Below are 15150 nucleotides of genomic sequence, written 5' to 3' on the forward strand. Positions count from 1 at the left end.
CATTCATGAAACACGGATATTAGTTTAATTTTCACAAAATGAGTATCTGAATGAATGCACAAAGAAATTTAAAGTAAACATATAAACACTGAGGCCTAGATTTGGAGTTTGGCGGTAAAAGGGCTGTTAACGCTCCGCAGGCTTTTTTCTGGCCGCACCATAAATTTAACTCTGGTATCGAGAGTTTAATCAAATGCTGCGTTAGGCTCCAAAAAAGGAGCGTAGAGCATTTTTACCGCAAATGCAACTCTCGATACCAGAGTTGCTTACGGACGCGGCCGGCCTCAAAAACGTGCTCGTGCACGATTCTCCCATAGGAAACAATGGGGCTGTTTGAGCTGAAAAAAAACCTAACACCTGCAAAAAAGCAGCGTTCAGCTCCTAACGCAGCCCCATTGTTTCCTATGGGGAAACACTTCCTACGTCTGCACCTAAAACTCTAACATGTACCCCAAGTCTAAACACCCCTAACCTTACACTTATTAACCCCTAATCTGCCGCCCCCGCTATCGCTGACACCTGCATATTTTTTTTAACCCCTAATCTGCCGCTCCGTAAACCGCCGCAACCTACGTTATCCCTATGTACCCCTAATCTGCTGCCCTAACATCGCCGACCCCTATATTATATTTATTAACCCCTAATCTGCCCCCCTCAACGTCGCCGACACCTGCCTACACTTATTAACTCCTAATCTGCCGAGCGGACCTGAGCGCTACTATAATAAAGTTATTAACCCCTAACCCGCCTCACTAACCCTATCATAAATAGTATTAACCCCTAATCTGCCCTCCCTAACATCGCCGACACCTACCTTCAATTATTAACCCCTAATCTGCCGAGCGGACCTCACCGCTACTATAATAAATGTATTAACCCCTAAAGCTAAGTCTAACCCTAATACTAACACCCCCCTAAGTTAAATATAATTTACATCTAACGAAATTAATTAACTCTTATTAAATAAATGATTCCTATTTAAAGCTAAATACTTACCTGTAAAATAAATCCTAATATAGCTACAATATAAATTATAATTATATTATAGCTATTTTAGGATTAATATTTATTTTACAGGCAACTTTGTAATTATTTTAACCAGGTACAATAGCTATTAAATAGTTAAGAACTATTTAATAGTTACCTAGTTAAAATAATAACAAATTTACCTGTAAAATAAATCCTAACCTAAGATATAATTAAACCTAACACTACCCTATCAATAAATTAATTAAATAAACTACCTACAATTAACCTAACACTACACTATCAATAAATTAATTCAACACAATTCCTACAAATAAATACAATTAAATAAACTAGCTAAAGTACAAAAAATAAAAAAGAACTAAGTTACAAAAAATAATAAAATATTTACAAACATAAGAAAAATATTACAACAATTTTAAACTAATTACACCTACTCTAAGCCCCCTAATAAAATAACAAAGCCCCCCAAAATAAAAAATTCCCTACCCTATTCTAAATTAAAAAAGTTACAAGCTCTTTTACCTTACCAGCCCTGAACAGGGCCCTTTGCGGGGCATGCCCCAAGGATTTCAGCTCTTTTGCCTGTAAAAAAAAACATACCATACCCCCCCCCCAACATTACAACCCACCACCCACATACCCCTAATCTAACCCAAACCCCCCTTAAATAAACCTAACACTAAGCCCCTGAAGATCTTCCTACCTTGTCTTCACCATACCAGGTTCACCGATCCGTCCTGGCTCCAACATCTTCATCCAACCCAAGCGGGGGTTGGCGATCCATCATCCGGTGCTGAAGAGGTCCAGAAGAGGCTCCAAAGTCTTCCTCCTATCCGGCAAGAAGAGGACATCCGGACCGGCAAACATCTTCTCCAAGCGGCATCTTCAATCTTCTTCCATCCGGTGCGGAGCGGGTCCATCTTGAAGCAGGCGACGCGGATCCATCCTCTTCTTCCGTTGTCTCCCGACGAATGACGGTTCCTTTAAGGGACGTCATCCAAGATGGCGTCCCTCGAATTCCGATTGGCTGATAGGATTCTATCAGCCAATCGGAATTAAGGTAGGAATTTTCTGATTGGCTGATGGAATCAGCCAATCAGAATCAAGTTCAATCCGATTGGCTGATCCAATCAGCCAATCAGATTGAGCTCGCATTCTATTGGCTGTTCCGATCAGCCAATAGAATGCGAGCTCAATCTGATTGGCTGATTGGATCAGCCAATCGGATTGAACTTGATTCTGATTGGCTGATTCCATCAGCCAATCAGAAAATTCCTACCTTAATTCCGATTGGCTGATAGAATCCTATCAGCCAATCGGAATTCGAGGGACGCCATCTTGGATGACGTCCCTTAAAGGAACCGTCATTCGTCGGGAGACAACGGAAGAAGAGGATGGATCCGCGTCGCCTGCTTCAAGATGGACCCGCTCCGCACAGGATGGAAGAAGATTGAAGATGCCGCTTGGAGAAGATGTTTGCCGGTCCGGATGTCCTCTTCTTGCCGGATAGGAGGAAGACTTTGGAGCCTCTTCTGGACCTCTTCAGCACCGGATGATGGATCGCCAACCCCCGCTTGGGTTGGATGAAGATGTTGGAGCCAGGACGGATCGGTGAACCTGGTATGGTGAAGACAAGGTAGGAAGATCTTCAGGGGCTTAGTGTTAGGTTTATTTAAGGGGGGTTTGGGTTAGATTAGGGGTATGTGGGTGGTGGGTTGTAATGTTGGGGGGGGGTATGGTATGTTTTTTTTTACAGGCAAAAGAGCTGAAATCCTTGGGGCATGCCCCGCAAAGGGCCCTGTTCAGGGCTGGTAAGGTAAAAGAGCTTGTAACTTTTTTAATTTAGAATAGGGTAGGGAATTTTTTATTTTGGGGGGCTTTGTTATTTTATTAGGGGGCTTAGAGTAGGTGTAATTAGTTTAAAATTGTTGTAATATTTTTCTTATGTTTGTAAATATTTTATTATTTTTTGTAACTTAGTTCTTTTTTATTTTTTGTACTTTAGCTAGTTTATTTAATTGTATTTATTTGTAGGAATTGTGTTTAATTAATTTATTGATAGTGTAGTGTTAGGTTAATTGTAGGTAATTGTAGGTAGTTTATTTAATTAATTTATTGATAGGGTAGTGTTAGGTTTAATTATATCTTAGGTTAGGATTTATTTTACAGGTAAATTTGTTATTATTTTAACTAGGTAACTATTAAATAGTTCTTAACTATTTAATAGCTATTGTACCTGGTTAAAATAATTACAAAGTTGCCTGTAAAATAAATATTAATCCTAAAATAGCTATAATATAATTATAATTTATATTGTAGCTATATTAGGATTTATTTTACAGGTAAGTATTTAGCTTTAAATAGGAATCATTTATTTAATAAGAGTTAATTAATTTCGTTAGATGTAAATTATATTTAAGTTAGGGGGGTGTTAGTGTTAGGGTTAGACTTAGCTTTAGGGGTTAATCAATTTATTAGAATAGCGGTGAGCTCCGGTCGTCAGATTAGGGGTTAATAATTGAAGGTAGGTGTCGGCGATGTTAGGGAGGGCAGATTAGGGGTTAATACTATTTATGATAGGGTTAGTGAGGCGGGTTAGGGGTTAATAACTTTATTATAGTAGCGCTCAGGTCCGCTCGGCAGATTAGGGGTTAATAAGTGTAGGCAGGTGTCGGCGACGTTGAGGGGGGCAGATTAGGGGTTAATAAATATAATATAGGGGTCGGCGGTGTTAGGTGTAGCAGATTAGGGGTACATAGGGATAACGTAGGTGGCGGCGCTTTGCGGTCGGAAGATTAGGGGTTAATTATTTTAAGTAGCTGGCGGCGACGTTGTGGGGGGCAGGTTAGGGGTTAATAAATGTAATACAGGGGTCGGCGGGGTTAGGGGCAGCAGATTAGGGGTACATAAGTATAACGTAGGTGGCGGTCGGCAGATTAGGGGTTAAAAATTTTAATTGAGTGGCGGCGATGTGGGGGGAGCTCGGTTTAGGGGTACATAGGTAGTTTATGGGTGTTAGTGTACTTTAAGGTACAGTAGTTAAGAGCTTTATGAACCGGCGTTAGCCAGAAAGCTCTTAACTCCTGCTATTTTCAGGCGGCTGGAATTTTGTCGTTAGAGCTCTAACGCTCACTTCAGAAACGACTCTAAATACCAGCGTTAGAAAGATCCCATTGAAAAGATAGGATACGCAAATGGCGTAGGGGGATCTGCGGTATGGAAAAGTCGCAGCTGAAAAGTGAGCGTTAGACCCTTTAATCACTGACTCCAAATACCAGCGGGCGGCCAAAACCAGCGTTAGGAGCCTCTAACGCTGGTTTTGACGGCTACCGCCGAACTCCAAATCTAGGCCTGAGGAAATTAGTCAGTATTCATTAATTTCCTTTAAATTACCTTAGGGGTTAACAATAATTACCTCTAGTGCGATGGAGAGCCGCTCTAATCCAGAACCTTCTTCACAGAGCCCTGGGGCACACTAATAGGAGGCTTAGCTTGATGGACCTCAGGGCCAGCATTAAAGGGACAGACTAATCAAAATTAAACTTTCATGATTCAGATATGTCATGCAAATTTAAACAAGTTTCCAATTTCATTTTATCATCAAATTTGCTTTGCTCACCAGGGGCCCGATCCGATATAAATCGTCGCCCGCAAAAGCCGGCGACACCAATATTTGCGCGGGTTTGGTATCCTATATACGGCGTAACTTAGAAGTTACGCGTGTATAATTCTGCCTTCGCCCGCCGTTTTTTGGCCCATAGACTGACATACAAAACACGCACAGTTTGGTATCCAATATACGGCGTAAGAACTTACGCATGCAGATTTCAGAAAATCTACTCCATTCTCATCTCGCCACAAATTTCAGCCGCAGGAACCCTTGCACTGACTTAGAAACCAACGTAACTCTCTGAAGGCCTAACAAGTGCATGCTTAACAACATACATATCACCTATATGTACATATTTGTACACATATGTACCCTTCATACACAACTATGTGATGTGGTTTAGAGAACATGAAAATGTCATAAACATGATGATATTAACTTTTCTGGGCCATTTCCACACAGGCCTTATTTTTCAAAAATATTAGTGTACTAAAACACCCCTCACATGGATGTGGATGACAATTATATGGTAAATAACAGAGGACAAGATTTAGGATGAAATATAACAATATTTTTTTTTTTTTTAGGCTTCTTAGATGAGGGGGCTGAGGGGCCTGGAGTGGGTCTCCTGGCTCTCCTGGGTTGTGTGGATTCTGAGGATTCTGCAGGAGTGCTGGCCACAGATGAGAGGCTGGAGGCAATGTCCTGCTGGTGTGTGAAATGCTCCACCAACACACCCAACAGTTGGTTTTGTTCCCGCCATCTGTTGTCACTCTGCATCTGCATGTCCGAAATAACTCTCAGCATCTGAGATTGGTTCTGGACGATACCACTTAAAGATGCTGCCATGTCCCGTTGCAGCTCAATGGAACGCTGTAGTAAAGTCTGTTGGCTCCTGTAAAACCTGCGTTGGTCTCTCTGCATTCTCTCGCAGGTTGATGTGAGCCTCTCACAGGTTGATGTGAGCCTCTCGCAGGTTGATGTTTGCCTCTCGCAGGTTGATGTTTGCCTCCTCTGGAGGGCAATGTATTTGTCGCCCATGGCGGAAGTCAGAGGATCTATAGGCTCTTCCCCAGCAGGGATTCTAGGCGCAGGTTCACCTCTAGCTGCTGTTTCAACTTGAACATCCTCAGCTGCTGGTGCTGCCTGAGGGATCACAGCTGGTGCTGCTTGCGGGATCACAGCTGGTGCTGCCTGAGGGATCACAGCTGGTGCTGCTTGTGGGATCACAGCTGGTGCTGCCTGAGGGATGATGACAGGCGGTGCTGCCTGAGGAATGCTGACAGCTCTATGCTCCTCCTCAGATGCTGGAGCTCTTCCAAGGGAAGCAGATGGTGGAGATCTCCGGATGGACTGGTAGTCCCATTGCCGACTGGTGTGCACCCACTCAGCCTGGTGGTATAATCCCTGCCTGGCCTGATATTGGTGGTGGTGGGGGGGTAAAGACATCTACCCTTCGGGGCTGACTTGGCTCCCCCTCCAAGCCAAAGGAATAGTCCTCCGGCTAGGGATCCTGCCAGGTATCGTCTTGCAATGCTGGTGGCATGAGATCTGGATTGTCAACAGAGGCACTCCAACCCAGCTCATGCCTGGGAGCATACTCTTGCTGGACTCTCTGGACCGGTGGTTGAGGTGGAGATATTCTTTCTGATGGAGGTGGATGCATGGGCGTTTGCACCCTGGTGACTGGAGGTTCTGTGGAGGAGTCAAATGATGAGAGGGATTAGTACAGTCAGATATATATCCATGTGGGCATACAATGTACATGCTAGGGCCTATACACATTCTCATGTCAAACTCTATAACATGCATGTGCACATTGAAATTTGTGATATGAGGGTTTTTAATATGCAAAGTATACATGTATGTGTTTCATACAATAGTTCTGTGTACATGTCAGTGATGGAGAAAATGTGTTCTTTAAGTGACACTATGGTTGTGATGACTATAGTGTCCATTTACTGAAAACTCTACATGTGGCTTGTGGCCTGTGTTACTCTGAGACATGTTAGTATTTCACTATTCCACCTCATGAATTTCAATGTGTTAAGTAGCATTAAATGGACATTAAACCCATTTTTATTATTTCATGATTCAGCTACAGCATGCAATTTTAAACAACTTTGTAATTTACTTCCATTACCTAATTTGCTTCATTCTCTTGATATTCTTAGCTGAAAAGCATATCTAGATAGGCTCAGAAGCTGCTGATTGGTGGCTGCACATCAGTGCCTCATGTGATTGCCTCCCCCATGTGCATTGATATTTAATAAACAAAGAATAACAAAATAATGAAGCAAATTAGATAATAGAAGTAAATTGGGATGTTGTTTAAAACTGTATTCTCTATCCGAATAATGAAATAAAAAGATTTGGTTTAATGTCCCTTTAATGTGAAATCTAATTGTAGATGTTTTTGTTAGTAGGCCAAATACCATGCTCATCATTGTGTACATGAATGTGTGACATTAGGATGTTATATCTCAAATACATATAATACTGGTGTGTGGGATGTTACTCACCAGCATGCTGTGCTGATGTTACAATCCCTGAGTCACGAGCCCCTGGAAGTCCACGGACTGCTGTGACGCTCAGGGACCTACGAATGAGCTCCTGCCACTCGTTACATTCTGCCTCCTGGTGAGACCCACCTCCTGTTGCCCTCTAGGACATTGCTTCTTGGCCCATCTTCTCCTTGACTCTCCTCTTACAATCATTCCACCTTTTCTTTAGGCCATCCACAGTCCTCCTCTGCTGGGACACACCATTAACTGCCTCCTCCACCTTTAGCCAGGCATCTTTACGCCTACGGGCAACTCCTTTGCCCTTCTCTTGGCCAAAGAGGGCGGTATGGTTCTCCAGGACAGCCTGGACTAGAGCGAGGTTTTCAGCAAAGGAGAAGTTGGGGCACCTCATACGCTCCTCGTCCTGGGCCGCCTGGCTCCCTCCCTGGCATGTCCCTGGTGTGGGTTCCTCCCTATCCTCTCCTTCCTCCCCCCTTCTATCCCCATGTGCACCCTCTATCCCTCTTCTACTGAGTGTGCCTGGCCTTGGGGCAACACCACTCCCATCCTCCCTTCTAAGTCTCCCTCTCCCCACTCCACTGACTCCCTGACGGGGACCCTGCTGCTCTTCCTGACCATAATCCTCTCCCTGCAACTCCCCTTCCCTCCTCCCCCCCGCCCTAGCTCTCCCTGACATCCTCACACTACACACACTCCCACTCACTCCCACTTCAATCAGACACAATCACAACCAAACACTCAGCCTGTAAAAGATAAATAAAATGTGTAAGGTGTTATAAATTTTTTTTTTGTGTATTTTGTATATGTGTGTCTGCAAAATGTGTGCAATATGTAAAAAAGTGACAGTAATGTACAAGCTTAACAAATCCACCAAATCCGACCTAACTAAATATATGCAATGCGCCTCTCTCTCTACTCTAACCACTTTCTCTTACTCACTGTAGTGTGCTGTAGCTCCAAGAACCAACCAAACACACAAGAAAATGGCGGCTGCGCAGGGGTTTAAGTATGATTTTTGAATGGCGTAATTACGTGGCGCATCTTTTAGAACTGGCCATTATTTTTTATGATTCGTAGCCTAATTTGCATAAAACTACACTTTATTGAGACTTTACGTGAACAAAATACTGGAGTAAGTACTTGCGACGACTAAAATGTGTATTTGCGCACATTTTAGCTGATCGCCGGTTTTTCCTACTTACGCCAGTTTAGCATCTGACGGCACAGTATATTGGATAGCTCGAGTTGCGAGGTGAAATTACGGACGGCGCGGGTTCCCTCGCTTGCACCGAAAACTACGCCATATATCGGATCGCGCCCTTGGTATTCTTTGTTGAAAGCTAAGCCTAGGTCGGCTCATATACTAATTTTTAAGCCATTGAAGGCTGCCTCTAACCTCAGTGCATTTTGACAGTTTTCACAGCTAGACAAGTTCATGTGTGCCATATAGATAACATTGTGCTCACTCCCATGGAGTCAGCACTGATTGGCTAAAATGCAAGTCTGTCAAAAGAACTGAAATAAGGGGGCAGTTTGCAGAGGCATAGATACAAGGTAATCACAGAGGTAAAAAGTATATTAATATAACAGTGTTGGTTATGCAAAACTGGGGAATGGGTAATAAAGGGATTATCTATCTTTTTAAACAATAACAGGAGTAGACTGTCACTCTAAAGGTGAAGACATGTAGAAGGGTTAACCTTGAGAAGTTTGTATTTCCAGCTCTGAAAATGTGAAAATCCCCAATTTTCTCTTGAGCTTTTTTAAAAGTTTTCTTTTCTGCATATGTTAGAGTGGACATTTTTTTATTTTCTTTCATTTTGTAAAGGTTTAAAAACATTTTTGAGCTGCCCTTATCCATGACAGTGGAACTCGTACCACATGGTAACAAGTAAAAAGTTGCGAGATAGAAGCTAATCCATTGATTTAAATGGAGCTGAGCTCCCAACTCAATGCTCTGGCAAGGAGAGAACTCAAATCTTTACAAATTCTGCAGTTTGCAAGTGGTGAAGTTACAGTGAGTTTTATCAGTGAGATATTAATCCTTCCAACCTATGACAACCCTACAATTAGTGGTATGGTTGGGAGCTGTAACAATATTTTTCAATTCATAGTAAAGAAGTATTTTCAGGAAAAAAATTGATAAGCATTAGATCTAAAGCACAGAAAACACATATTTAATAACAACAATTAACAAATGTTAGCCCAGGGTATGCTGGTAGAAATATTTATTTTTTACCAATTAAAAATACAAGCTGATAAAATATACACAACCAACCAGAAATAAGTAACAATATTAAAATCCCAAATACAATAGAACACACTTCAACAATTTCTCCAAATATGAAACAATGCAGTTAAGGAATCATTTTAGTGCAAAAATTAAATGATCTAATTTGTTCATTTATCACTAGAGAGTCCCTGCAATGCTATAAATTTAAACCCCACAAATGGGTTAAATACATAGTTAAAGTACCACACATGAGCAACAGAGTACTGCTGCCCCAGAGCAGAAACAGCTAGTGACCCAATCAGCAGTAGCAGTCCCATGAAGCAGTTGTGTGCCTACTGCTGATAATTGTTGTCTGTTCCCACTTATCTGCTACCCAGAGGCTTAGTAAGTGTCATTTTATAGGTGCCATTTCTTCTGCCAAACTTTTCCAGCTTTTGTGTCACTATCTTTTGACCTGTTGCCCTCCTTGTCAGAACAAAGTCACTTACAATTTCAAAAACAACAAAAACCACTTTAGATCTCATATGATTCTATTGGAAAACATTTGCATTTCCAGTTGAACCGATAAGCAAAAGTAAATATGAATGTTATGAATAATCTTTTGAGACAATAGTAAAGAACGTACAATATGGGAAGGTTGGAAAATAGTGTAGAGAACCACAAACCATTGATCCTGGGCTTGGCTAATGTTTAATCTATAAAAACAAATATTGCAAGTAATACATACATCAGACAAAGGGGCATTAAAATATTTAAGATCATAATATAATTATGTGTAGTAAAAAGTGCTATATACTTGTATTATTTGGTTCTTCTCCCCCTGTATTTTAACTGCAGTTTCAACTGTAAACTTGTGGGATTGCCTAATCCCCTAAGAATTGGAAGCGCAGGCTGCAGATTTCACAAGCTTCCCACTGCTATATTAAACACATTGATTGTTTGCACAGTCTAGTAACTCCTTTGTATCTGTCCTTAAAGGGATAGTATACTGTAAAATTGTTCCCCTTAATGTGTTTCCAATGACTTGTTAAGCCAGCTGCAGAGTATAAAATGTATGAGAAAATGTATTTCATTTTAAGTTTATTTTATATATATATGAAATAGCGTTTTCCCCATTATTTTATCACGTTGTGTACACACACATGCTTCCTTATCTTATACATGTCTGTAAACCAAAGCTCAATACTTGAAGAGAACAATAGAAAATTAACATTTTATTATTTTAAATATCTTACCTCCCAGGGGAGTATAATTTCTTCTGCTAGCTGTGTTACCATTACCTGTTAATAGCCTATAAGTAGGGATACCACAGGCAAAATCAGCTATTTCAAATACCGATATAAAGGAGATATTTGTAAAAAAATGTAATACACTTAAGTAGGTAAAATGGATCATCGGGAACAAATTAAAGGGGAGAAAATATGGGGGTAAACTGTCCCTTTTAATTGCACTTTCATTATTATGCACATTTACTACATGGCCATTGCAGTGTGGCAGCTGAAACTAGCAATAGACAATAAAAATTTGATGATTATATGTGGAAAGAAGTTTTAGGATGTTACATGGTTTGTGTCTAGCCCAAGGGGGGAGGGGGGAGAGTAACAGGCTACTTTTCTAGTTATTTGCGGGCCGTTTTATTTGAATATTCATATTTGAATATTCATATTACTGTATATTTTGGGCGACATTGAATGCGCACTTCTTACTTAATGGAGTTGCATGTGCACTATTAACTAAACGCACTGCAGCCATCTTTATTATTAATACTGATCTCATGCGCAAATAAGCTTAAGTCCACTCTGCATCCCGCACTTGCTCAGTGATGTGCCTCAACAGAGCTCAGAGAGGAACTTATATGTGCATGCGTTAAGCAAGATGAAATTCAATAGCGCAAGCAGGCCGCCATGATGTTTCTACCTAGGTAGAACATCGTAATAGGGCAGGTATAATGAGAAAAAGTGTGGTTTTGACAGAATAAAGATATAACAGTGTTAGTTATGCAAAACTGGGGAATGGGTAATAAAGTGATTATCTATCATTTTAAAAATAAAATTTTCAAGTAGACTGTCCCTTTAAATGCATGGGAAATAGTTCCATCACTGTTCTCGAGGACATGCCAGTTTAAATGGGCTGAACAATAAGGAAGAGCAGACCTCCTTATTGTACCTCTCTATACACAAAGAGCAGTAGTTATGTATTGAAATGCTATTTATGGGTGGGGCTCAATGAGCAAAACCAGCTACTTTAGATGCAAAACTCTTTTGTTTTTATTATCGGTTATTTGTAGAGCACCAACAGATTCCGCAGCGCTATAAACGAAGGGGGAGTACAACAAAACAATTTCTCACAACCCCCACTGTGGGGTTGATTGGTGCTGCTTCATCTTTTATATATAGTTTTTCTACAAAGAACACAGCAGTAAATATTCATATTTTCAGCATAGGTGGTGATTTCAATTGACAAAATAAAGTTAAAGGGGCTATTTGTAAACAATGTAATAAACAGTAGCAGGTAAAATGGTTCAATAGGAACACATCAAAGGGGAAAAATTATACCAAAATATTAAAGCAATCCATTCTCCAATATTAATGATAGGAAAAAAGACAATTTTCTTGCATATACACTTCAATTATTTAGTTGGTTTAGAAATAGAGAACTAGCGGAAATTTCAAGTCATGTGCGTAAATAGATAGATACAGAATTTCCTTTGCTGCTTCTCATGATATGTTCAAATTTTGTAAAGAATTTACTACAATAGTTATCTACTACCCCCCCCCCCCCCGATATGCCCCCCAACAGTGATTATCACTGTGCACCACCTCTCTGTACAGGTTTCCCACAGACCACCCATGAACCACACGGGCTGTACACAGAACACCCAACCCCACCCACAGAGTACCCAGTCCACCTCCTGTCACAACCCTGCCCACAAAACACCACTGAGCCTGTGGGAATGCCCCCACCAGTCATTAAATCCTGGAAATTATACAATATCGGGGACAGGTTTTCTTTTTGGTGAGAGTTGCAGCCATCATGTCAAACTAAAATTGAAAAAAAAGAATCTCTCTTGATAAATTGGAAATTAAAAAAATTTTTTAGCCATTGGTCATTATCATAAACTATTGAATAAAATCATTAAAGACACCTAAAATGTTTTAAAGATCCAAACAACAGTGTGCTAGCTTAGTTATATGAAGATTTTAAATAAGGAGACCCACAAGAACATAACAGATAAGGTAAAAAACACAATATTCGCTTTAGACACATAGGTCAGAGGAGAATGGCTAACTAATTATTTAATTATATTGACAAGGTAATGTGGGTTTGGAGGTTGGTTGGAGATGGGGTAGAGGGGAGAGAATAGGAGAATTTCTTTATTTTCTTCTTTATTTTATTTTTTTTGGAATTCAATAGATTATTTAATTTTCTTTTATGAACGATTGCTTTTTTTACTTTTTAGTCCATCGGCTCTTTAATCTACACTAGGTAATTCCTTTTTTATTTCATTCTTTTTTTAATTTTGAGTTTTGTGTTATGTGAGTTTTTCTGCTTTTTACTACTTACCAATAAATTATGAACTAAAAGGCTGTGAATGGTATGCTCATTGATTACGCTGATGCATCCAACTTGAATTGCTTTACCTTACCCAGGAGTTAACCTCTGTTTTCTTGTTTGACTCACACCATCCAATACCACTACGGAAGAGATCGTGAAGTTTGTAAGAGGTGGATTTGGCATGTAGGGACGAGACACCTACTCCACAAAATCAAGGTACTGTCCTTGTTATTTATTCCCCTGTCTGGTATATTCGGTGCCCAGTAGCGGACCTACTCAACAGAGGGCCCTGATGCAAGGATTTTATGGGCCCCCCTAAAAGGTAACTCAGTAGAAAGCAAAAGTATTAATATACATTCTGCTCTGTATAATGATTTTGAGGGTGGATAGATAGAAAAAACAAGTGTAAAAAAGGTTTATAAGTATTTTAATAACATTTCCTCAAATCTGCAACATTACTTACACTTTAGTGTTGCCAAGTGTAGCCTGATCCACCCACCTTATCAGTATCCTACTCCAAACCCTGTGGTATCATGTAAAAAAGTGTGCATGTGAGGATAAATACATATGCAAATAAGGGAGGCTTGAGGAGGGACATCAGGTACTACTATTGTTTGTTGCCAAGAGGCTTGATTGTTTCCATGGGGATAATGTCACATGCTTTGTGAAAGATTCAGCATTATACTGTGCACTGCTTTAGTCAGGTGTCATGTGACTCTGCCCCCTACAGTGCATGTGCACAAGTGCATTCTGCTGAAGCGATGGCATGGATAGTACTTTTTTATATATGGAAATGCCAAGGGGGGGGGGGGGGAAACAAAATTATTCCTCAATTAAAGGGGTTAATGGGGGTTAAAACATAAATCGTTTTGCAGGTAAGCTTTGGCTGCATTATATATTTAGAAACTCATACTGTTTTATGTCCCTTTAATTGATACTAAGGAAAAAGTAAAACGTTTTTGGATTTTGGAATAATTGTATTTGGAGATATACTCTCTTATATGAAATATTAATGTCACAAACATTAAATCATTGTCCTAAATAAAAATAAAAAAACACGGCAAAAGTAAAAAACATGATTTTTAAAAACAGGACTATAATTTAAATACATAATACGGTGTTATACAATAAAATACATACTAATAAAACATTGTATACATATATACAATATAACCACAAACCCTCAGCTCCTATAGGTTTATTACTGTTACTACTATCGCATGGTAACAAAAAGGGTTAAGTTTCAGTCAGTGGCGTCACTAGGGGGGGGCGGGGGGGCGGGCCGCACCCGGGTGACACCCTCCAGGGGGTGACACCAAAAAAAAAAAAAAAAAAAAATTTTTTTTTTTTTTTTTTTTTTTTTTTATGTTATTGAAATTCAAAGAAATACAATGTTGAGATGCATAGATTTTTTTTTATTAGAGGGGGTGGCATTTGGGAACATTGGTGGGACTGGGGAAGTTGTAGACACACAATTGTTTGCCCCTTGAGCCAGTGCTGCAATTTCAACAAATAGTTTTCCCGGCTGCTTTTGCTTGTTTGTACTTTGCTTCTCCCCTGCCCAATTTCGCTATGAATGTTGTGGGCATGCCGTGGGGCTTGCAAAGCTGCCCTGCTAGCCTAAACCTGCCTGCCTATCTGTGCTCACTGCTCAGTGACATGTGGAGCAGTGGAGTCACTCACTGCTGTGCTGTCTCTCTAAACGGAAACTGGCAAATCATGAGGGGATGCCTGGCACCTGACCGCATGACTGTTTGACACTGTCTTTAAAGTGAAGGAGCCACGTATGATGCCGACCAGACCATTACGGTTACGGTACACTAAGTGCACACTGAACAGGTAGGAGGGCGGGCGGGGGTCTGGGGGTGGGCAGAGTGCAGAGGTGATTGGCCATAAGAAGTGGTAGGCACGCGGCCCGGGGCTGTGCACTGACAGGCTTAGAACAGAGTCAGAGAGCAGAATTTTCATAGTTTGCGCCTAAACCTTTTCTTTAGTGATTTATTTTTAGAGTGCTCTGTTTATCTTTCATTTGATGCTCTGCTGAGCCAGGGAGCAGCTCTAGGCATGAGCTTCATAATTAATGCAGTGCAGTTTACATATTTTGTAAGTGTGTGTCTGAGTTTTTGTGTGTGTGTGTCTGAGTGTGTTTCCGAGTGTTTGTGTGTGCATCTGAGTATGTTTTTAAGTGTGTCTGAGTGTTTGTATGTGTGTGTGCCTGTGTTTTTGTGTGTGTCTGC

Source organism: Bombina bombina, chromosome 2 (assembly GCF_027579735.1).
Source record: "Bombina bombina isolate aBomBom1 chromosome 2, aBomBom1.pri, whole genome shotgun sequence".
NCBI lineage: Eukaryota > Metazoa > Chordata > Amphibia > Anura > Bombinatoridae > Bombina > Bombina bombina.